General features: G+C 42.0%; 1 protein-coding gene and 1 long non-coding RNA gene across 17 annotated transcripts in view; both read right to left on the bottom strand.

The window, feature by feature from the left end:
• The window catches only part of KCNMA1 (potassium calcium-activated channel subfamily M alpha 1), an 881,172-nt gene that overhangs the window by 569,497 nt on the left and 286,121 nt on the right, over positions 1–25,554 (bottom strand). The window lies entirely within an intron of this gene.
• Positions 883–24,924, bottom strand: LOC120369294. The gene is made up of 3 exons (XR_005583041.1): positions 24,796–24,924; positions 3,408–3,574; positions 883–982 (listed from the first exon to the last, which is right to left on the bottom strand). It is a non-coding gene; the product is annotated as an uncharacterized LOC120369294 (long non-coding RNA).

Below are 25,554 nucleotides of genomic sequence, written 5' to 3'. Positions count from 1 at the left end.
ATGATTCCTGTAGCAATGTGTAACCCTAGCAATGTGACTCCATCTTCAGACAGGAAGGCAAATCAGTCACTGTTCATATGAACAAAACATTCCCCACTTCCTTCTTGCCCTAATCCTTCCAGGATATAAGGGACATCATTTCTACAGCCTGCCCTATCTCCAGTGGCTGAAAATTCCTTCATGAGCTTCCTTTTCCAGCATAAAAATGGGCATTTGGGGTTCACACAATATGATTTTAAGGCATGCAGTTTCACACACATATTACAATTCAACGGCTCCCTGCTGCAACAGTAATTAACAAAAAAAGATACATTAGAGAATAAAAAACAAATAGGCAACAGAAATGATGAAAGACTTCAAAGGCATGTCCTATTACAAGAAAAGCATTTGGGAACCTAAGGCATGCAGCTTGGAGGAAAGGTGATGCAGGGTTGAATATGATAATGATCTATAACATAAAGAGGGTACGATGAATCATTTAATGCACTTAACGGGCAAATAACAAGTAAGAACAGCCTGAAACTAAAAATGTGGAAGATTTAAATTAGATATTAGGATTAAATTTCTAACAGTGAGGTCAATAGATACTGGAAAAAACTGCCAAGGGGGGGTCACTGAGGCACTGTCACTGGAGACACTTGAGAGAAGATTAAACAGATTAGTGTAGAGGACAGTGTTGCGCTAATGTAGGAGGTAGGACTAGATGACTCAGAAAGTCCTTTCCAAACCTAATCATAATCTGGTACTTCCATGCAAGTTCTTATCACTGTGCTGCTAGTTAAGCTATCTGTAACTGCTGTCTACTGAAACACACTTAAATGCATGTACTGTAAAGAAGTAACCATTTAATATTGCCAAATGAACCAGCCACATCCATTAATTCTCTTGTCTATTGCAAAGGATATACTATGCAGATACTCTTCAATTCAATTCATTTCCATGGACATTTTGCTAACTCGAACACTGAGACAAAGGCACAACCCTGCAGATACATAGAGGTTACAAAATGTCAGTTGCATTTTGACAAAAAACAATGAAAACAAGGAGGAGAAATCTGTGTCTTCTCCAAGTCCCATGCAAATGAGACACATTATGACCCTAGTTCAAAGCACAGCACTTAGCCAGAAGTTCATCTTTAAGCTGAAGTGTGAAGTCCATCCCCCTCATGAATAAAGCATTTAAGCATGTGCTTAACTTTACCTTTACCCTGGTTGGATTTAAGTATGTGCTTAAGTGTTTTGATGAACAGGTGTTACACCCCAATGGCCCCCTACCTTAGGGAGTTCCCAGGGATGGTAGATTAGCATTGTATGTGGTTAATGCTGTTGCAAGCATAGCAAAGCATTTTGTGGAGGGTTAAAGGTGTGTGAGTGCAGAATGGAAGATTCCTTTGCAGGAATACGAGAGGCAAAGCGGGGGGGGGGAGAGAGAAAGAAAAAGCAGAAAATGGGTTAACTCGGCACTTTAGCTAGCTCCATGTGAAGATAAGATGCTGGCCCCAGCCCAAGGTCATGGGCTCGACAAAAAAATCTACAGACAAAAAATGTACAGCTGCCCAGTCATGAGAAGAGAAGAACTAAGTGGAGCAGAGCTGCAAAAATAGCAGCAAAAACAGAGCGAATGAGGCAGCAGCAGTGAAGGCCAACAGAAGGGAAAACAAATTCTCCAGAGCCGGTGTGTTTTGGACAGCCGAAAAGGACACAGCAAGCTGATTGGGACTGGTACAAGGCACAGAGGGCCCTGGAGGATGACACCCCCAATAAAACCCAGGACTTAAAAACCCTCCCAAGAACTGGAGCAATTCAGAGATTACAGCGGATTCCCTGGACAACCTGGACCCAGGGCAAAAACTCCCGTCCACCCCTCCCCCTCTTCTTACGTTACACCCGGACCTGGCCAGTGTTGGGTAGTGCATGTGTAAGTATAAAAGTGGGTTAGGGCTTGGGGCTCTAATGCTTTCTTTCTTCCCCTGAGTGACGTGAGAGCAGTCCCAGCACTCTCTGCTGTATTTTATTAATTTATTAATAAAAGCTTTAAAACTTAGACCCTTGGTGTGCTTCGTCATCTCCTCCCTAAAAAAATCCTGTGGCACAGCCTGATCAACTGTGGCCCAGGCACATTGGTAAAAAAAAAAAAATCTGTCACACAGGGATGGTCTTAAATGCTTGAAATTAAGCACATGCTGAATGAGATCCTGTCACCTGCTCTTGGTGCAGTCTCTCTGAGGGTTCCAGCTTTCTCCTCACTGGTTCCCTTCAATTCACCTACAATTAGACCAGTCTATAACCACTTAACTTAAATTGAGTCAATCAGTCACTGAACTCCAGGGCTTGCAGTCTCCTTTTGTGTTTCTGTCAGTTTCTTACAAGCAGCCTAGCATGGGGCTGTTGTGCCTCTGCTACTCCCAGGCATTTCTGCTTCCTTTTCCCTTTCTGGACTCCCCAATTTTATAGCTGGGTTTATTTTCTTTGTTGGTCCCAGCTGTGGGTACATGTCTCCAGGATTGGCAGTTCTGGCACTGAGCAGGGGTGTGATCAGTCTGATGGCCTGTAAGCAGGGAAGGATCTCCTCTCCCTTCTGCCTAGGCTCAGTATAGGGTTTGCAAATCCCTTTATAGAGTCTAACTACTGTAGTTAATTGGATGCTTTATTGCACCTTAGTGCTGAAGGATGTATGGCATCTATCACATTTGCCTATAAATTAATTTGATTATTTTTATTCTTTGAATATTATCTTTGTTGAATGAATTCACTGGATTTCGTAAATGACCTAAAGGTGTGTGTGGGGGTGTTTGTTTTTTTGTTGGTTTTTTTTAAGTGGAAATATTTCACGTGTATTGGAGATTTTTTGCTAATGGGGCATATACCAATGGAAGTCTGATTCAGCAGGTGGGCACCTAAACATAATCACACCACCAATATATTTGAGGAAAGATCTATTGTGAGGTACAGTTATCAATGCAAGTGAAAGGATGGCTATTGAAGAACTTTGTGACCTTACGCCATCCTAAAATTACAAAAGTTCCCACCTATTTCTTCAGGTAGTTCTAAATGAGCTTGCCAGGTTTCTTCTAGAGATCTCAGTAGACTGATGCAGGATGAAGACAAGAACGATAAGTTTCTTTGATGTTTCTGACTGCTGTTACTTATTTAAAATAGACACCTTATCAAAGATTTCTTCAGGTGACAAATCAAACTGGCCCTTCCTACATCTTTCAAAAAGCTACAACGTACTATAAATATTATATCACAGCCAGAAAACTACATTAAAAGAATGTTAAGATTGTAAAAGAATGTTAAGGACTCAGAAGTCAAGAAATTTCAGAATTATGATTGTATATGAAATCTTAATGAGCTCCTCTTGTGCATATGCATTATTATATAGTCTTTAATTACATGATCACATACTATCTTTCCCTGCCTCATTCAGCCCAGAGGATGGGTGGGGCTCTGGGGATGAATCAGGGTTGTGCAGTGAAGGAGGTTGTTGTCTGTAGGATCCATGCCTCATTTTTTGCCAAAGTTGGAAGATATATAGTGAATCAGGCAGACATCCAGCATGGATAATTTCAGCCCTAAAGAGTTAAAGTTTGATGAAGTTATAAGCAAATGTTTGCAATGGAAAATATCAGGCAACTTTAACTAAAGGCATTGCTACCCGTGCAGCATATAACATATTATTACAAATGCTTCATTTTTGTGCTCCTCTGAAATTAATTTAGTAAAGTAACAATAAGAGGCTTTAAAGAATTAAAGTATTTCTTCGTTAGCCAAGAGGATCTGTGCTCCACAAAGGAAAGTTCTCTAATGATGAGTTCTATCAAACTATGGAATCACTTCCCAGGGCAAGCGGTGGAAGTCCCGTTGTATGGGTCATTTGAAACTGGACTAGACAAAACACTAGAGAATAGATTGTAGGGAACAAATCAGCACTCGCAGATGAATAAAGTAAATTACCTAAATTTCCCCCCTCCCACCATGTCTAATTTGTGTGGTTCTGTGATTAATTTGTGCACCATTAAATTAGGTACAAATTCTCTGTATTCCTAAAAGCTTAATATAACAGGCTCTCGAAGTAAAAACTATAGCTATAGAATAATGGGCTCCTTTTATGCAGGGAATGGAAGTTTAACAATTCCTTGGCAGAATTAAATTTTCACAGTATAGCCCCCTGTGGCAAGCGCCAATAAACTGGAAGATTGCATGAGGTTAAAGCTTTGTCAAGATACAAATTAAGTATTGTACATCCAAACAACGGAGTTCTGCTACAATACAAACTGTTAAACTGGACAGCTAAATGGTTTTGTTTAACAATGAATTCAGTACAAAGGCTCCCTCTGTGGTAAAAGGACAGACACTAATTGAAGAAATTTACTAAAAAGATCATTTAATTGTCATGAATCTGATTCCAAGTAGGCACAGATTTCTTCCAGGGGAATAATTAAGACACTGTTATCCATATTTTTCATGAAATATCCATTGTCCCCTCAAATATTACAGATGAAAAAAACAATTTTGTATAAACTAAGATGTCAAATGTTCTATATCTAAAGATGTTAGAAAAGCAGCGAAGGGAATCCACTTTCAAATTCAGAGTTCTTTAGAGAAGAAATACATTTAGAGAACAAGGATAATACATAAACATTACGGTAATTTGTTGGGCAGTATAACCAGCCAGGGAAGGGAAACAGAGATTTGGGCATTAGTTTTTAAAGCCCTTATTTTCCACACAAAAATTAGCAAATCAGCTGAAACACTGGGTGGTTATTCTTATAGTCTTTTTCCTGCTTTAACCAGCCTGGAGGGGAAAGGAATCACCCTTCAGTTTAGCTTCCCCTTTGTCCCAAATTCCCTTCCTTTTATGTTCCAACCCTGGCAGCCAGGTGAGAGGCAGAACCTCTTAACCCTTTACAAACTGCATTGATAGAAGTGTAGGGAACCAGGGCCGGCTCTAGGTTTTTTGCTGCCCCAAGCAAAAAAAAAATTGGCTGCCCCCCGTCCCAGCCCTGGGCTCCCCCCTCACCCCCATGCTGCCCCAGCCCTGGGCTCTCCCCCCACGGGCTTCCTCCCCGCTGCCGCCCCGGCCCTAGGCTTCCCCCTTCCCCCTCACCAGTGCCCCCCCACACCTCCTGCTGCCGCAGCCCTGGGCTCTCCCCCCACACACCTTCACCCTCCTTCCGCCGCAGCCCTGGGTCACTGGTAACTCGCTCCTAGGGTGGGTCATTCAGCAGGAATTTTGTATGTGCACAAAACACAGACAGGATTGGTTCCCATATGGTTACAGAACTGCAGTAAAGTGGAACAATTTTCAGCTTGTCTGATTGGAGGATATCTGGATGCATATTATAAGACTGTCCTCCATAAATGAGGAAAAGTTGAGGTGCCTTTATTATTCTTTTGTTCCACTCTTTCTTTCTATGGGGAATTTGCCAATGCAATATCACTGTCTTCCTTTTAAACAAACAAACAAAAAAAAAGCAATGGCTGTTGAAAATAGCAATTCCAGTCCTAATAACTACTGGGAAGCATTTCTTGCTCAATTTTATCCTACTTTTTCTACAGCAAGTTACAGTGGATCAGTATATTTGATTTGGGAGAAATGAAGTAACAGCTGCCCAAACTGAGTTTGAGCACTCCTGAATTTTGAGGTGTTCAAATCTGGAAGGCAGGTGCTGGATGTGGGGGGGGGGGAGGGCTGTGGGCTCCATGGGGGAGCCAGACACGCTGGTCTGAGTGGCACAGTAAGGGGGCTGGGGGTTGGAGAAGGGGTAGGGAGTTCTGGGGGGGCAGTCAAGGGACAAGGAGCAGGGGGGGTTGGATGGGGCAGAGGTTCGGAGGGGCAGTCGGGACAGGCAACGGTTGGATAGGCATGGGAGTCCCAGGGGTTTGTCAGGGGACAGGTAGGGGGTGGGGTCCTGAGGGGAAGTTGGGGGTCTCAGGAGGGGCAGTTGGGGACAAGGAAAAGGAGGCTTAGATAGGGGTGGGGTCCTGGGGGCAGTTAGGGGCAGGGGTCCTTGGAGGGGTGATCAGGGGACAGGGAGCAGGGAGGGGGTTTGGATGGGTTGGGGTTTCTGTGGGGGGCAGTCGGAGGGAGTGGATGGTGGCAGGTGGGGCTACCCTCCTTCCACGTGGAGTGTCCTGTTTTTTGAATGTTAAAATATGGTATCCCTATCATTCACAGCACTCACAGCATGCTGCTGCATGAGGTCCCCCTCCTTCCTTTCCAGTTGGTAGTGCCCAAGGGAATGCTGGGAAATGTAGTTCTTTCCCTGCTCCAGGGCTGGCTCTCTAGGTAGGGAGCTAACCAAAGAACTACAGCTCCCAGAGCCCCCTGTTGGTTCTCAGCTCCCATGCTGCCCCTGCAAATGGGCTGCCCCAAGCAGGTGCTTGCTTTGCTGGTGCCTAGAGCCGCCCCTGTAGGGAACAGATGTACAAAAGCTGCAGAAAAAAACAAGTCTCATGCGTGAATGTTGAAATGAAACACAATAACTTGCACAATAGATATTAATATGTGATGAATAGCACTTAAGTAGTTCTTTTCTCAAAGCAATTTAATGCATTATGTCTCAAATCATTCTTTCACAGTTAGATAAACTGAGGTACAAAAAAGTTAAGTAAGTTGCGCAAGGGCACAGGGTACATCTACACTGCTAAAAAAACCCAAACCGACAGCAGTGAGTCTTAGAGCCAGGGGCGGCTCTAGGCACCAGCAAAACAAGCTGGTGCCTAGGGCGGCAACATCTAGGGGGCGTCTCCTGCGGCCGCGGGGGGCAGCGGGCTGGGCCGGCGGACCTGGCGCAGTCATGCCTGCGGGAGGTCCACCCGAGCCTCAGGACGACTGGACCTGCCGCAGGCATGACTGCGGAGGGGGCGCTCGTCCCGCGGCTCGGCTGGACCTCCCGCAGGCATGACTGCGGCAGCTCAAGCGGAGCCGCCGGACCCGCGAACCGTCCGCAGCTGCGGGAGGTCCAGCCGAGCCACGCGGGACCAGCGGTCCCTCTGCAGTCATGCCCGCGGGAGGTCCGCTGCTCCCGCGGCTCCGGGGCGCCTCCTGCGCATGACTGCTTGGGGCGGCCAAAAAGCTAGAGCCGCCCCTGCTTAGAGCCCAGATCAACGGATTCAGGCTTGTGCTCCGGGGCTAAAAATAGCAGTGTAGATGTTCCCACTCAGGCTGGAGCTCGGTCTCTGAGATCTGGTAAGGAGGTTAGAGTGTCTGAGAGACCCTAAGAAATGCAACTTCTAGGTCTTAATGGTCAATGCCCTGCTTTAATCTCAACCACAATTTTGTCAAAACACATTTCCCTTTATTATGATTTTTTTCTCCAATTTTTCTCACTTGCATATGATATACAAGCTGAATGTCACTTCATTGTTAAAGGCTAAGGTGTGTATCCATAACCCAGTGTTATATCTGAGGTATTTGGGAGCTTTGTATCATTATATTAGGAATACATTGGGTGGGGGGATTTAAAAGTCAATATTTTCAGAATGTTAATAAATATAACATTTTTATATTTTGAAGTTGTGTCCCTTTCACATATTTCAAAATGGACCCTTTAAATATTTTAATGAAAATCATAATTTTCTTGCAAACGTTATAAAAATCATTCTACAATTTTTAAACAAAAAGTATAAAAATATTGTTTCCAATAAAATGTTAATTAAAAAACATGGAAACTCTAACATACAAAAATAAAGTCAGGGTTTTGTTGTATTTATTTTGATAAAAAAATTGTTTAGAGAACTGGCTAGTTGTAATTCAGAATCTATATTAAGGGCAGATAACTAGCAAATATAAATAATACACAATGGGAAATATAAATTATGCATCCACATTGGCTGCAATTCCAACATGGCACTGACAAAACACTCCCAAATATTTGAAGAAGGCCTGGTTGAAGCCAATAGGAGTTTTGCCATCAACTTCAATGAGGCCAGAATTTCAAACCTTATCATAGCCAAACTAGGTCTTTATATAGCAATGTCGATGCCCTGTTTAACTCCTTAATAACTTTTTTTTTAATACACACAATTTTGTAGTTGTTTCCACTTCACATATTTCAAAATGGACCCTTTTTTGTTGTTGTTTTAATTTGTTCCTGAAAAGTACTGAGATGATGGAGAGGCAGCAGGCATATATGAGAAAACCCAATCATTATGTAAGATATAATTGAAAGCCTCCAGATGGTTATAATATTCTAATTTATCCTGGAATCTAGAAATACAGACTACACAGATATTTGCTGCTTTACATTCAGTCTGAGGTAACAGGATGGCTTGCCCATGGGCTGGAGAGCCTGGGCTAAACTAGCCCTGATTACAGAGCAAGCCACACCTGGGTTGAATTCTGCGATCCCAGGATAAAAGGCAGCAGTACGCTGCAGGGTTGGGGTTCCTGTAGTGAGAGGACTACAGAGTGAAGCTGCAGGGAAAAAGGTCTCCTACAGTGGTTCCCGAGCAAGGGACACCCCCCCTTGGCGGGCTGTGCCAAGTTTAAGCCTGGGTGGAAGACTGTTTTTGTGCTTGTTTGAGAACTTTGTTAATTTAATAAAAATCCCAGACCGTAAGAAGGGCTGTGACTGTGGAGTTTGTTGAAGGACTCTCATGAAGGGGAAAAGAGTGGCAGGGCACAAGAGAAGCACCCCTGGCCATGATGGTGTGCTTGGGCATCACCTGGCCCTGTCACCCTGATTTCATTTAGTAACATTTTCCTGGTAACCACCTCCTTAGGAAAGTGGGAGACACACAAATGCTGATACCTCTGTAATGAAGCATGTGTCCTGAATAACCCACTGTAACAAGAAACCATCGCTCCAGCTGGAAACAACAGTAACAGACTGAAAATCCAAAGTGATAGGAAAAGCACTTGTGTCTTATATAGTCAGCCACGCTATGCATGCAACTGTCCTCCACCTCAAAAGGCTGTACAGTCTGTACTACAGATGGGTCCACACCATAACACAAGATCTTCAATGTTGGGGGATTGATAGTTGCGATCCTGTTCTATATATGAACATATAAACAGTCAACCAAAGACTCTAGAAGTAATAGTATTTTTTTTAAGTACATCAGAAGCCGGAAGCCTGCTAAACAATCAGTGGGGCCACTGGAGGATCGAGGTGCTAAAGGAGCACTCAAGGACGATAAGCCCCCTGTGGAAAAACTAAATGAATTCTTTGCATCGGTCTTCACGGCTGAGGATGTGAGGGAGATTCCCAAACCTGAGCCATTCTTTTTAGGTGACAGATCTGAGGAACTGTCCCAGATTAAGGTATAAATAGAGGAAGTTTTGGAACAAATTGATAAATTAAACAGCAATAAATCACGAGGACCAGATGGTATTCACCCAGGAGTTCTGAAGGAACTCAAATGTGAAATTGCAGAATGACTAACTGTAGTCTGAAGCCTAGATAAGAGGACACAAAATATTATGTTGCCTCTATATAAATCCATGGGATGCCCACATCTTGAACATTGTGTGCTGATGTGGTTTCCCCATCTCAAAAAAGATATATTGGAATTGGAAAAGTTTCAGAAGAGGGCAACAAAAATTATTAGGGGTATGGAGCGGCTTTTGTATGAGGAGAGATTAATAAGACTGGGACTTTTCATCTTGGAAAAAAGACAGCTAAGGGGAGATATGATGGAGGTCTATAAAATCATGACTGGTGTAGAAAAAGTAGATAAGGAAGTGGTGTTTACTACTTCTCATAACACAAGAACTAGGGGGCACCAAATGAAATTAACAGGCAGCAGGTTTAAAACAAATAAAAGGAAGTATTTCTTCACACAATGCACAGTCAACCTGTGGAACTCCTTGCCAGGCCAAGACCATAACAGGGTTCAAAAAAGAACTAGATAAATTCATGGTGGATCAATGGCTATTAGCCAGGATGGGCAGGAATGGTGTCCCTAGTCTTTGTTTGCCAGAAGCTGGGAATGAGCAACAGGGGATGGATCACTTGATGATTACCTGTTCTGTTCATTCCTGCTGGGGCACCTGGCATTGGCCACTGTTGGAAGACAGGATACTGGGCTAGATGGACCTTTGGTCTGACCCAGTAGGGCCGTTCTTATGTATCTTTGGCCTTTCTCTACAGTAAAATCAAACTAGAACACCTAATCCAAAATCCCATCCCCTTCTGGAACTGTGGGCAAGAAGAGTTTCGGCTCTAAATTGGAATTCAAATTCCACAGATCGATTATACCCATATATACCTGATAGCTGTTCCACATGCTCTCTCTTCACTTTTACAATGTGGATTAATTTAGGATTAAAGTTAGCTGAGTGAAAAGCCACAGAAGTCAAAGAAAGAACTACTTCTGCATAATGAAAGCCAGAGAGACAGGAAAGAGAATTCTGCAAGCACAGACAATATAATATATCCCTCATTCTCCCCTCCACATACTTGCATCAGCGTACCACTGAACCCAAACTCGCTATATAACACTCCTGCCTGTCATATAATTTGGCTTTTCATGAGGCAGCACTAAATATTTAATTCTGAGATGGTAGCTTTAAAGATGACCTTGGAATTTCTCCACACAAAGGTCACAATGACAAGTATGTAAAATCCTCAAATAGTTACATTATTTACATAGAACATTACTTTCACTTCATGCTGTCAAGCTTTGGATGAGAATGGAAACTAATGAAATTCTTAAAGCATAAAAAGCGACAAAGGAGTCCTGTGGCACCTTATAGACTAACAGACGTATTGGAGCATAAGCTTTCGTGAGTGAATACCCACTTTGTCAGACACATGTGGTGGAAATTTCCAGAGGAAGGTATAAATATGCAGGCAAGAATCAGTCTAGAGATAACGAGGTTAGTTCAATCAGGGAGGATGAGGCCCTCTTCTAGCAGTTGAGGTGTGAACACCAAAGGAGGTATTCACCCACGAAAGCTTATGCTCCAATACATCTGTTAGTCTATAATGTGCCACAGGACTCTTTGTCACTTTCTGCAGATTCAGACTAACACGGCTACCCCTCTGATTCTTAAAGCATAGTGCAAGATGATGCAGAAGGGCCACCTGTGAAGTATATTCCTATCTAATTGCGTCAACACCTCATTTTCTACAGCATTTTTTTTTGTTTTAGAAAGAGGAATCAGAAATGCACAGTCCTAGTTCAAGGTTACATTTCACACGTAACTATTATAAGTTACAAAAAACTATTATAAGTTCTTAAATTTCAGTTGAATAAGTCTACATATTGATTTGTTCCACCAAGAACAAAAAATAACCACATACTGTCATACATGTTACCTTCCTTCCGCCCCCTCCGACTCTCCTCCTCCCTCTCCAATTACAAGACAAAACTATGTCTCCAAGCTATCTGGCACCATCCTACTAAACACGCACCTCAGAGATGACACTACAGTGGATGGGTTACCTCTTCTTAATTCAGCTAGGAAGAAAGAATGTTACACTAGTGTGGCCAGCCTCTTGCTCCTGCCAAGCTTTCACCAGCTCAGGAATCAGTGCCATGTGGGATACAGAGTGAAGGTCTAGCCAGAGGGAGCAGGAACAGTGGCATTGCAAGTTTTCCCTGTGCTGTTCTGCTAACATGGCAAGGTTGAAGAGGACTTCACTGGTTTCATTTTCCTGAAGTGGGGGCTCAATTTTCAAAAGTTTGGGAAACATGATTGTGATGGGGTGGACTATACCCAGAGACACCCTGCTGGAGGCTTTGTGGCCCTGCCACACCTCTCCCTAGAAAAGGGCAGTAGAGAGGTCCTCCAAGCTGCCTAGAGTTGTTGTGTGGAAAGCAGCCAATCAGGGCCCAGCATGTCAGTATAAGAACGGCTGCTGGGCTGGAGTGGGTTCAGTTCCTTATTCAAGCTGGAAGAGCATGGATGGTATTTTGAGTTGGCTCCTAGGATTCCACCAGGACAAGGCCTTGAGGTAAGGGTGAAGAATGTGCTGGAGCCATGGGGAAGTGGCCCAGGGAATTAGAGCAGCAACACAGTTTATTTAAAGGGAGCTTGTGGATGGCTGCTATCTATAGGGTCCCTAGGCTAGGATGCAAAGTAGAGGGTGGGCACAGGTTTCCCTCTCCCCCAGCCATTGGGAAAGTGGCCTGGACTTTGAGGCACCCCAGAAAGGAAACTGAGCTGTAGTGGCCCAGCTAAAGAGTTGGGGCCAGAAAGGCCCTAAGAGGGTGAAGACATTGCCTCCAGGGAAAGAGCTCTATTCTGGAGCAGGGACAAACCGAGACACCAGTGAGAGAGGCCCCTGTTGGACTTGTACCCTGAAAGAGGTTTGCTTTGCTTTTATCTCACAGACAAACTGCATATGACTCGGCTGGAGGGCTGAGTCACTGAAGACCCACCACAGACAGAGAGTGCAGTCACACCCACTTGGCCAGCGGGTGCTTGCGAGAGGTGAGTGCAACCCCAGTTACAATGGCCCAACTGAATGCCTTCAGGACTGCTCTACTTTATCTTCAAAGACCAGAAATCACCATCACTGAGAGCACAGATTGCTTCCAAATGGTGAGGGCCTCCCTACTGAGAGCACAGCTCCCTGGAGCAGCTTTCCCATCAACTGACTCTTACTACTAGCGTCATTGGGTGCTCAGATACCATGTGATGGGCATGGCATAAGAACCTAGAAAGATACATAGAATTTAGCCTGGCCTAGTGAATAAGGCACTGGAGTGGGAGCCAGGAGGCCTGAGTTCTATTTCCAGCCCTGGCACTGACCTGCTGTGTGATCTTGAGCAAATCACGTCACCTCTCTGTGCCACACTTTTTTTCTATTTAGATTGTAAACTCTTTGGGGCAGGGACTTTTTAACAATGTGTGTATACAATGCCTAACACAGCAGGATCCCAATTAAGGTTGGAACCTGTAAGGTCTACTGTAATACAAATAATAACTAAAATTTTCTTACATCTGCTTCAGAAACTATAAAAGTTTGTTTTAATTTGTTGATTTAATGTAATTGACATCTTGTTTCCCCTCCCACCCCGCCAGCCTGAATGTGAAGCTTTCTACTTCAATATTAGAATTGGAACCCACATCCACCATTTGCTACAATCTCATACCATCAGACTTCAACTTGGCTGCATGCATCAATGAATCCCAAAAGGCATTTAATTCCCATCAGGACCATAAAGAGGATATTGCACCAAAAAAGTGATTACATTCAGAGCACAGATGAAAGGAGAGCTATGCAAAAAAGGTTTTACTAGGCAGTTACACAAACCACAGATTCTTTATTTTTTTGTCTGACCTTTCTGCCCTATATAAAACTGAAAAATATATGAACCACCTGTGTCTATGGAAGCTCCTTCATGGAGGTTTTCAAAAGGAGGCTGGATAACCATCTGTCTTGGATTTGTTGTGTCTAAACCATCCTGCATCTTGGCAGGGGGGGTTGACTAGATGACCCTTGCGGTCTCTTCTAACCCTATGATTCTACAATTTTGTGATACTTAAATAGCCATCTCCATCTTTCAGGGAAAAGACAGAAATTATTTTGCTTTTGTTAAATATTTTACCCTTCTCCAAAGAAAAATGAAACCTACATGTTGCCATTCAATTTGGAGGGGAGCTTTATCAGATTCTGGGAACTACTGGGCATGAAGTTGGTACTAAAGAACCTATTTAATTAACAATGCTACTACTACTCAATGAACTCAGGAGCACACAAAGGTAGTGCTACTGCCCCTTTTCCCAAATTTTCAGAAAAGATGGAACAAGGAGACCATTTCTGATCTTAATCTGGATTAGATTTGTTTGAGGATTCAGGTCTGAGTGCAAATGAAGTCTACACTACATCAGCACAGTCTGGTGAAGACACGCTATGCTGACAGGAGAGCACTCTCCCATTGGCATAATTACTCCATTTCAATGAGAGGCGGAAGCTAAGGTGGCAGGAGAGCATTTCCTGTTGACTTAGCACTGGTGTGGACAGTGCTTAGATCAATGTTACTTGTGTCGCTCAAAGGAGTGGCTTTTTCACACCCTTGAATGATGTAAATTGCATCAATTTAAGCAGTAGTGTAAACAAGATTAATTTAAACCGTGCTAAAGTCTTGCTGTTATGAGAGTTGGCCTGCATCCAAACCAAAATCCAGTAAGAAGTTCTCTCCAGTTTCAAATCTTCCCCAGCAGCAAAACTACCAGGGTAGGTTTGGATCTGGAGATTTAAATCCAATCTTCTCACTTATGATTTAAAGAGAATGTGGAATTTAGACTCAGAGTTTGGCCAGTCTCCTGTTCTTAGAGGGATAACTGTAACTATATAAAAAGAACAGGAGTACTTGTGGCACTTTAGAGACTAACATATTTATTTGAGCATAAGCTTTCGTGGGCTACAGCCCACTTCTTTGGATGCTCAGATACCTTTGTTAGTCTCTAAGGTGCCACAAGTACTCCTGTTCTTTTTGCAGATACAGACTAACACGGCTGATACTCTGAAACCAGTAACTATATAGCACAAAGCCACCTTGAATTCTGAAACAGAAGTCATTGTCCACTTTACTGAGAACACAGTTCACTCTCATCCAGGCTTGTTTCTGTGCTTTAAAGTGAGCAAATCTAGCCTTACATAACACACTACTCTTCGTGTACTAGGGTCTTGGATGTTCAGTGATGAAGCTTTGTCCCAACTGATGGCTCGATACTTATGGTCCTCCATAAAGAACTAGCTACATTGAACTACTATATTTTATAAATGCATGTGGACTTGAAAGGACATAACTGCGGTTAACTCCACGTAGAAGTTATTTTTTCAAGATTGTGGCTAATGTACATTAAGTAGAAGTGAAATCATTTCACTTCTACTTAATGTAGAGGAATAGCTCAGTGGTTTGAGCATTGGCCTGCTAAACCCAGGGTTGTGAGTTCAATCCTTGAGAAGGCCGCTTAGGGATCTGGGGCAAAAAATTGGTCCTGCTAGTGAAGGCAGGGGGCTGGACTTGAAGGGACCTTGAAAGGTCATCCAGTTCTAGGAGATTGGTATATCTCCAATTATTACCTTTTTTTATTACCTTTTATTCATATACCTTTCAGAAAGTTAAGTTTATGCTACTCCCTCTCTGCTGGATGGTATTTTACAGTATCATAACTGGAATCTCCAATCCACAGTTAATTGAAATCATTATGCTGTCAAGATATTTCATAATATTAACAGTGGATTGACAGACCTTTTATGTTACTATTCCAAAATTCATCTCCAAAGGAATAATTTCCAATTTACTGTTCTAATTAATACGATACCAAATCTATTGATAAGGGATTTATTTATTTATTTTTGCCATTGGCATAAAAGTTGTTTCCTCCCATACTTCCCCCCCCTAGGACTGCAGTCCAGCTTGGTTAAATTTGGTGCAACATGACCCAGGAAAGACCATGAACAGTGAAAATATCATGTGTTCAGTTTTGCCAGCTTCTACTAATAAAGTATGCTTTTCAGTTCAGAAAAGCTTTTGCATTTCTAGTTTTCTTTATACTGTGGAGTGCTATGGGACTTCACTGAAGTTATGGTCATACTAAAAAATATGTTTCATTAAACAACTCTCAAACCTGCTGGCACTGAACCCATTAAAAAGAATGCTTTGGAAGAAGAAAGGAAAGAAATAACAATGTTGAAATTTCCATTAGAGTCTGCAGTTGGCTTTGCACTATTAGAGAGTAGTATAAATGCCTCTCAAATGTCAAACAACGAGGATTACTGGGAAAATAGTTTATCAATCAATATAAACTGGCATGTCTTAAAGTCCTGAGTTTAGCAGTGAGACAAAGAATTATTGCATTTGAAAAATCCCAGTTTTCCAGCACTTCTAAGACAGGGCTAGGTTTGTCACAGGGCTAAAACAATCTCTCGTCTTTCAAATTTCAAGAGTAAAAAGCATACCTATTTACTATTTATCCACTACGGGGAAGTACGCAGTGTGGAGATAGAAGGAAATATGTGAAACAGCAGAAAAATAACTAAAAAGGATGTTATCCCTTCATATTTACCGGGATCAATTTTAAATACACTGTGTGTTATATACATTAAGTGTAAGTTTGAATAATCACAACTACCCAAAAAGCCCTTCTTGGGCAGATTTTAGGTGTTTTCAACAGCTCCAGCAGAAAAACAACTGCCCTGAGCTTCTGGATTGAATTAAGGAGGAACTCCTTGTTTTAAAATGTGAGGATGCTTGCAATTTTGCCACCAAATTTTAGTATCTGAGCACCCCATATACATAGAAAACTAAAGAATCTGTATGCACTAACAGGTGTTTAGCCATATGTTGTTCAATATTTTATTGTTCATACTTAACACATATACCATATTTAACTCAAACATGAGAGTGTTTTACAAAAATGAGCAGGTATCATAGCCTTCATATTACAGATGAGGGGATGGAAGGAAATTGCTACGGTCTCACATGAAGTCAGTGATTGAGTGGAGGAAAGAAACCAGGTCAACAGACTCAGTTATGTTCTCTAGTCACCAGCCAGCTATCCTTGCTATAGATAAAAGTTAGGGGGGTTGTGGCGAGTAAGCACTCTTTCAGGGGTAGTCACTGCACTGTCCCTTAACATTGAAGCTTTTAAGTCAGCAGATATATTTTAATGGTTTTGAATTTTAGGACTCAATCCTGCTCTCATGAAATCAGTGGAAGAGGGATTGGACCCCCTCTGTTACTGAAGTTATCATGAACACTGGAGTCTCTGAGAATATCTTTGACACTGATCTACTAGTTTCAGTGTCAGTGTGTCTATATAGTATATATGTAGACACGGTTTTAATACAACAGTGGAGCCACAGCAGGAAAACTGTGTATTAAGGTCATGCAAAACAATCTTCTCTGACTGTTATTTATTAGCTCACACTGAATTCTTACTGAAACCTGGAAAAGAGTCAATTCTATGCCTCCATCAGGTATTTTGACACAAACTAAAATGGCTTCCAACATCATTTATAATTAAAGCTGGGGAGTGAGTGGTACAAGGTCTGTCCTCTGTGTCTGAAGTAATGCATCTGAGACAAGAATTGGGCGCTTTGCTTTAAATTTCCTAATGTGACATTCCAGCATCTCTTTTCTGTCTTGGGATTGCAGCTCATATGGTAAATTCTATTCAGTTAGACTGCAGAGAGACTCACCATAGTTTGAATAATAATAATAGTAAGAGGCCATATGGCCCCATCAGGAGTTCTTTAATGGCCTGAAAATCAAAAGGGAATCCTATAAAAATAGGAAACATGGACAAACAGCTAAGGAGTACAAAATAATAGCACAAGCAAAATAATAGAACTTAAATTTACAGATGACACCAAGATTGGAGGGACTGCAAGAACTTCGGAGGACAGGATTAAAATTCAAGATAACCTTCACAAATTAGAGAATTAGTTTGAAATCAACAGATGAAATTGAATGAAGACAAGTACAAAGTACTACACTTCGGAAAGAATAGTAAAATGCACAATTTCAAAATGAGGAATAATTGGCTAAGTAGTAGTACTCCTGAAAGGGATCTGGGGGTTATAGATGGACCACATACTGAATACGAGTCAACAATGTGATATAGTGGCTTAAAAGATGAGTATTCTAGGAGAGCTGTATGTAAAACACTAGAGTCATTGTCTGTTCTGCCTTAGTGAGGCCTCAGCTGGAATCATTTGTCCAATTCTGAGCACCACACTTCAGGAAAGATGTAGATAAACTGGAAAGAGTCCAGGGGAGGGCAACAAAAATGTTAAGAAGTTTAGAAAACCTGATCTGTGAGGAATGGTTAAAAAAAAAAGGGGGGGGGGCACGTTTAGACTTGAGAAAAGAAGACTGAAGGGGGACCTGATGACAGTCTTCAAATATCTTAAGGGCTTGTTATAAAGAGGACTGTAATCGATTGTTCTCCATGTTCACTGAATGTAGGACAAGAAGGAATGGACTTAATCTGCAGCAAGGGAAATTTAGGTTAGCTATTAGGGAACATTTTCTAACCATAAGGGTAGTTAGTTTTGGAATAGGCTTCCAAAGGAGGTTGTGGAGTCCCCATCATTGGAGGTTTTTAAAAACAGATTGGACAAACATCTGTTAGGGATGGTCTTGGTTTACCACCCATGGGACCGTCCTGCCCAACCCTTAAGCTCCCGGCTGGGGAGGCTAGCCCCCGGCCCCTCCCCTGCTGTCTCCCCCTCCCCCAAAACCTCAGCTCACCATGCCGCCAGCGCTCTGGGTGGCAGGGCTGCAAGCTCCTGCTGGGCAGCGCAGCAGCAAGAGCCGCCAGGGTGTAGTGTATTACATTGCTCCCCGTAGGAATGTGCTACTTATGGAGCACTGGGACTGGCCGCCTTAAGTAGTACACTGTAAGTAGCACATTCCTACAGGGAGCAATTTAATACACTACACCATGGGTAAGGAAGGCTGTGCTTCCCCAAACAGTCTGGCCCCCACCCTCTGTCCGCTCCATCCCAGCCCCCTCAGAACACCTGACCCCTCCAACCCCTCCCGCTCCCCCTCCCGCCGACTGCCCCCCCCGGGACCTCCCGCCCCTAACTGTCCCCTGGGCCCCTACCCCCATCCAACCCTCCCGCCTCCTGTTCCAACTGCCCCGACCCTGTCCACACCCCCAATCCCTGACAGGTCCCCCCCCCCGGGACTCCCATGCCTATCCAACTGCCCCCTGTCTCTTGACTTCCCCCTGGTACCCGCTACCCCTTATCCAACCCCTCCACTCCCCACCCCCTTAGCATGCCACTCAGAGCAGCAGGACCAGCAGCCATAAATAGTACACCATAAGTAGCACATTCCTACAGGGAGCAATTTAATACACTATACCTGCCCTCCATACCATTTCAGAACCCTGATGTGGCCCTAGGGCCAAAAAGTTTGCCCACCCCTGGTTTACTGCCTAATTTCCTATCTGCCCCAGAACAGGGGGATGGACTTGATGACTTCTCAAGGTTCCTTCCAGCCCTACATTGCTATGATTCTCTGAGACATATACTGTCCTAAAATACATAAGAGGCAACTCTCATCACCTAATTTGTTGCTGGAAATGGGACCATTACTGAGATGGAAATGTTAGTGAAATGAGGGGAAAATGTCGTCCACACATATGGTCTGGAATTCTTAAACATCCCCAGTCTTGGAGCGATGTTATTCAATGGAATTTGACCTTCAGTGCAGGGAATTCCTTATAGGACTATAGCATACAAGCATTTTTGTTATGTATCCAGAGCCTAATAATCTTATTTGTTTATTTTAGAAACAGCCCATCTTTATTTTTAGGTTAATAATATTCATGTGCAGGCATTAGCTGTTTAACCGCTGATTAGAAGACAAGTCTATTTTTTTTCTACCTCTGGGGAAGTTTTTTTTTTAGTTTGGACTTCCAAGAGGAAGAAAGTTTTCCAAATTAATAATAGCAGGCCAAATTCCTTCTAAATAAAACCAGTTTAAATGTAAATAACTGCACTGCCTTCAATGGAATTACCCGAGATATATATTGAGGGCAGGATCTGGCCCAGCAATTGCAAAATAATGTTTGAAGTAATTAACTATACAAAGCAGTGAGCCAAATTCTACTCTCAGTTACACACTGAAGTCAATTTGCCTAATGTGGAGAACTTAGTCCAGAAATTCCAACTAGCAACAGTGCTAGTGATAAATCCCATTGTCACAACTGCAACACGAAGGGCTACTACTGTACAAAATACTCAAATTTATGGCTATATTTTCAGGCACAATAAAGTCTTGGATCTAAAGACAACAGCAATAAAATATTGCCCAAAGGGGGAAATTAGTTGTGGCATATTGCCCCATAATAGAGGCTGAGGGAAATGTTTTTTCACTTGAAGGCTTTTTGTTTTTTAAAACTGCTGTTGCTTTCTCAGCCAGTGTAATGTATTATTACATATTATTTGTATTACCATAGCACTTAGTAGTATTTTAAGTCCAATGTGTTTGAAGAAACCCAATAGTTGTCCAGGACAGGGTTTTCTATGACTGCAAGTGCTGGATTCTGCCAGGTGTTTGCAGAAGATACCAGTCATAATTCTGGAGGTCCTCAATTATATTTTCTACTGTCCAATGTGAAGGCAATAATTTTGCCTAATTTTGGTCATGTAACCATGATCAATGGGTTTTAGGTAAAAAATACAAAACACGAAGATTTTGTATATATTGTGTGTGCCTGTAAAAATGACGTACATTCTTGTAAACTGGCATCTATAACTGATGGAGTTTTGATGTGACAGCAATGGACGAAACATCCTGAGTGAGAAGTATATAGAATAGATGGACCTAAAAATGTAAGGAATATTGCAAACCTACTTTTTTCCATTTTAGACCCGCTGACTTCCCATTTGCTTGGAAGTTACCTTTGTTTTTCGGTGGCATTTTAAACAGGTCATGTCGACCCATTCATATTCCTACAGCTGTCATGAGGAAAATACATCATAATGTTATCTGTCTAAAAACAGAGTAGCTAGGGAGCAATTGTGAATAGGGGAGAAGTGCAAACTCCATCCAAATAAGAAAGCCAAGTTAAGGCTAATAACATGAACATTCAGAAAATGCAATCTTTGACCAAATACTCAAGCTCAGAAGCAGTTCATGTATGGCTATTGTATACCATAGACTTAGGGAACATAAATGTTCACCTTTATTTTTGTCTACTGCTAAATAATTTGGATTTTTTTCTTCTGAATGGGGGAGTCTCTAATTAATTCCACCTCCTTAAATGGTGGCATCTTATCTGTAATGTCTGACCTACATTAGAATTACAACCAAGACAGTTAACCTAGGTACAACATAATTTAATTTGACATGTCTGTGGCTTTAGCAAATTTCAGAGGAACATGCTTATGGTCATGTTTACACTGCAAAGTAGCATGATGGAGGCTCACCTAGCTGGCACTTAGATGAGCGGTAGAGAAGAGAATCAGGGCTCCTTCCCTACAAGTTCTCATTGTTTAGGTTAAAGATCATACCTTTTGTTGTGCTTACTCTGAAACTATGCCCCTTGACTTTATTAAGCTGAGGACAATATAAGAGAAACCCAACTCAGAGTTCATAATATAGGGAAAGGGAGGGGAATCCTTCACAGCTGATGTAGAGATGAGCTGCCTGTCTGTGTCAGTCTAGCTAGCTTTGTGTATGACAACAGTTGCCACAGCAACTGAAATCCAAAATCAGTGCAAGAGAGGAGAGTCACAAGCAGATTCTCAGTCACTGATAGTTCAGTAACTCAATTGAATTATTGCTTTTACTCCTAGAGAAATTTGTCCTCCCTAACATCAAGTATGAGGCATGGTGGAAGGCAGTGTGGGAAGTTTGCTCTGCTACTGCCCTATAGATAAACAACAGGCTTAACTCAGCAGGGTTCTTGAGACAGCAGTTTTCACCACAAAAGGATTTAAACAGAAGTTGATGATTATCTGCAAATAATTTGTATATATGCAAATCAGCCCATAAAATTTACATTAAATGTTACACAGTGAGCTGCACAAATCATGGCAGCAATGCACAAGGTAGTATCAAGATGTCACAATATAAATGACACTTGACACATCATCGCCATGCTGCTTTGCAGCATCAGGACACAACCATATTCTGGAGAAATCCACCCCAGATCCCTCCTCAATTCATTACACTACCATTAATATCACACAATATGTGTTTTTACACAGTGATGCATAGCCCTAGCAAAGACAAGGCTCTGTAGTTTTGTACTATGATATAGCTAGTTGAGGTAAATTGTCACACTGTCTGGAGTGGCTCACGACTATGAGTGCCTACTTCAGCGCAGACTGTCTAAAACAGGGCAGACACCCCAAAAGGGTAGTGAAATCTAATTACTGAACACATCAATTTGGTAACAAATGTGAACTCCTGGATCATAGATTATTAGGGTTAGAAGGGACCTCAAGAGATCATCTAGTGCAACCCCCTGCTCAAAGCAGGACCAATCCCCAAATGGCCCCCCTCAAGGATTGAACTCACAACCCTAGGTTTAGCAGGCCAATGCTCAAACCACTGAGCTATCCCTCCACACTACAGCAGTCTTACCATGGAGTCAGACAGTCCCCTTAGACTCTCCAGTCTATCTTGCCACATGGACAAGCTGGATTTACTGATAAATGGTCACTTACACCAAAAATCACAAACAATTTAAGTTGTTTCCACTCCCAAGAGACCAGTCACTTATCCCAGATCAATTGGTACCCTAGATCTTACACTAAACACAATGCCTGTAGCCAGTCCTGTAATAACTATCCAACTAGTATCAGAGGGGTAGCCGTGTTAGTCTGGATCTGTAAAAGCAACAAAGAATCCTGTGGCACCTTATAGACTAACAGACGTAGTTACGTCTGTTAGTCTATAAGGTGCCACAGGATTCTTTGTTGCTTTTATCCAACTAGGAAACTAAATAGGAAAAAATAAGAGAATTATTTACAGTTTAAAGCAAGCAAACATATATACACACAAATGAGTTATCTAAAGAGTGACAATGTTGTAGTGATCTGTCAATTCAAAATGTCTTTCAGGAGGGAGCCAGGGGTAACCCCTGGGGATCTCTGCCTCATTTTAGAGCCTTTGTCCTTGTTAGTGTTCAAACAGCAAAGAGAAATGGAAATTTTTTCCTGTGATGGTTTTATTTCCTTCATTCAGCTTCCGAGTTCATAAACAAGCTTCCTTGCACATAGCACTTCCAAGGTGCAATAGGGCAATTAACCAGCCCTTTGTATTATGATGTTCCTTAATGGCCCATCTGATTTTGATAGTCCTTCTGGATGGGCAGGGGACCATTCCTGTGCTCACAAGTTCAGAGCAAACATTTTCAAAGTTATAAAGGCAAAATGCACATATTTTGTTATACCACAGAATCCTGGCCTTACACATGAGATTAATGCATGCATCAATTTACATTAATTTCATGGAGTGTACACACTAAATACAGTCTTATAAAATGAATACAGTAGAACCCCATTTATCTGATCCTCCATTAACTGGCTCTCCAGAACAACCAGCACACACAAGTCCAGAAGCCGGCAATCTCTCCTGTGGCTGCTAGATGGCGGTGCAGCCTGGCACTTTCCCATTCTCCAGATTATCCATATTTTTGATTATCCAATCTGGTCCCAGTCCCAATTGGATTGGATAAACAAGGTTCACCTAACCTGTATGTTCACCTAACATACAGGTGAACTTGTCTTGTCTCCAGCTATGAGTTTGTTAGTTCTTAGCTAACGTGTGCAGTTTTGGCAAGAGCCGGCACTTGGTTTGCCAGCATCACAATAGCTAGTTGTGGGGGTTTAAGGGTTGACCTCGACTAGCTTCCTCAAAGTAAGACTATATGTGCCTGGTCTCCACTAAATTTTTACACAGAGATTAAGATAGCTCTCTTGCATTAGCCATCTCAATGTAACACACATTTTTTAAACAGTGAAGACAAAACATAGGGTTTTAAAACAGATTAGTTAAAATTTTCTACCGAGGGAAAAAAAGATGTTTTTTACACTAATCTATCAAGACCCTTGGGGAAATCTAGCAAAAACATGAAAGACCAGATTTGACATTACTGCCATTTCCAAGGTAAAAACTGAACAAAATAAAAGCTTCCCAGGCCCTCTATATACACATCATAAAAAAGCAAAAAAGAAGGCACACTGCCTTTTCGTTGTTGTTCAGTTCTTTAAATTGTTAAATATAAATACTTTACACAAAGCCACACAAGCCATGTTAGTTATTACATGAAGAAGCATCAAACATGTGTGTGTGTATGTGTAGGGTGGGGAGTTGGGGGTGTTTTAAAAATTTTATTTTAGTCAGCATAATCTGTATTTTACATTTTCAGAATCTTCTTTGGGTGGAAAGTGGACCCTGAAGACAAAGAAAGTTTGTCTTCCATTGAGAACACAGCTTAGAAACCTTAGGGAGGCGCAAAGAAACACGGATGGACAGAAAAAAATGCTCTGCTCCTATTACAAAATACCTCAAAAAAGTGGAACTATTAATTATATGTTAACATATAATCCAGGTTTCCCAAGTGAGATATTTTACTGAAGTGCTGTGTCTTATATTGTATTTATAGCCCTCACTCATATTATTGCAGGAAAATAAACATGTTATTTAATAGGGACACTCTTATACCTGCCAAGAATAGCTTTAAAAAGTTCTAGTGACAAAATTATTTTCTAACCCCCATAAAAATAGGGAAATGCCTGGAGGTGTTAAACCAGATTATCCACATTTTGTAAATCAGTGGAGTTGAAATGAATTTAAATTTAAGAGACCATAAAAAAGGTCAGTTGGCCACTAGTGTGCTGCTTGGCTACCATTTCATTGAATGTATAAAGACAGACTCATAGGACATTATAATTATTACTTATACTGGCAGTATGAAGGGCATTCTGTCACATTAAAACTAAATGAGAGTAAATGCAGCACAACAATCTGAAGGTGTAAATAAGTAGCATTGGCCTACTAAACCCAGGGTTGTGAGTTCAATCCTTGAGGGGGCCACTTAGGGATCTGGGGCAAAAATTGGTCCTGCTAGTGAAGGCAGGGGACTGGACTCAATGACCTTTCAAGGTCCCTTCCAGTTCTAGGAGATTGGTATATCTCCCCTTATTACCTATTTCTGCATTTTATCCCAAGGAACATCTGTTCATTACAGAACTGCAGGGAAAGGAGCGGCAAAGACCAATTCAAAAGCCTTGGGTTGGATAATTACACACCCATATAATATCTAATAAGAGTCTAACTGCCCCCTCTGTCCTGCCTCGCCCCATCCCCACTATGTACATAAAACTCTCAAGTGAGGCAAACAGAAGTTACGTACATGTCTTGAAGGCAGGAAGTAAATAACTTTAAAAGCTTCACTAATGTTGTATGAGTGAGATACATGGGCAAAATGAAGAGGAAAATGCATATGGACCTCCAACTCTGCTGTTTGTACCATGTGTGATTCAGCTTTTCCATTGTGATGTCAACATGGATAGAATGTGGCTTCACAGTTGCTGGCATATAGGACCAACAGTGAAGCAGTTAAGATAGCTCTGTTGCCTCGTAGTCAAACACAAACAGCACTAGGATGCACTCTATGGGGAGGAGGTGTCATTCATTCAGTGCAGATCAATGGCTGTTGATTTATTTCTGTGTCACTTCCTATTCTCCTTCCTGTGACAGTCTAAACACTGACACACAGGAGGAGTAAGTGGGTGGGTGGGTGAATCATGCAGAGTTACAGAGTAGCAGCCGTGTTAGTCTGTATCCGCAAAAAAAAAAAAAACAGGAGTACTTGTGGCACCTTAAAGACTAACAAATTTATTGTAGCATGAGCTTTCGTGAGCTAAAGCTCACTTCTTCGGATGCATAGAATGGAACACACAGACAGGAGATATTTATACATACAGAGAACATGAAAAGGTGGAAGTATGCATACCAACAGGCAGAGTCTAATCAATTGAGATGAGCTATCGTTAGCAGGAGGAAAAAAAACTTTTTGAAGTGATAATTAAGATGGCCCATAGAAGGTGTGAGGAGAACTTAACATAGGGAAATAGAATCAATTGGTGTAATGACCCAACCATTCCCAGTC

Source organism: Mauremys reevesii, linkage group 7 (genome assembly GCF_016161935.1).
Source record: "Mauremys reevesii isolate NIE-2019 linkage group 7, ASM1616193v1, whole genome shotgun sequence".
NCBI lineage: Eukaryota > Metazoa > Chordata > Testudines > Geoemydidae > Mauremys > Mauremys reevesii.
Note: the sequence above shows the minus strand (reverse complement) of the source record. Positions and strands in the feature narration are given on the sequence as shown.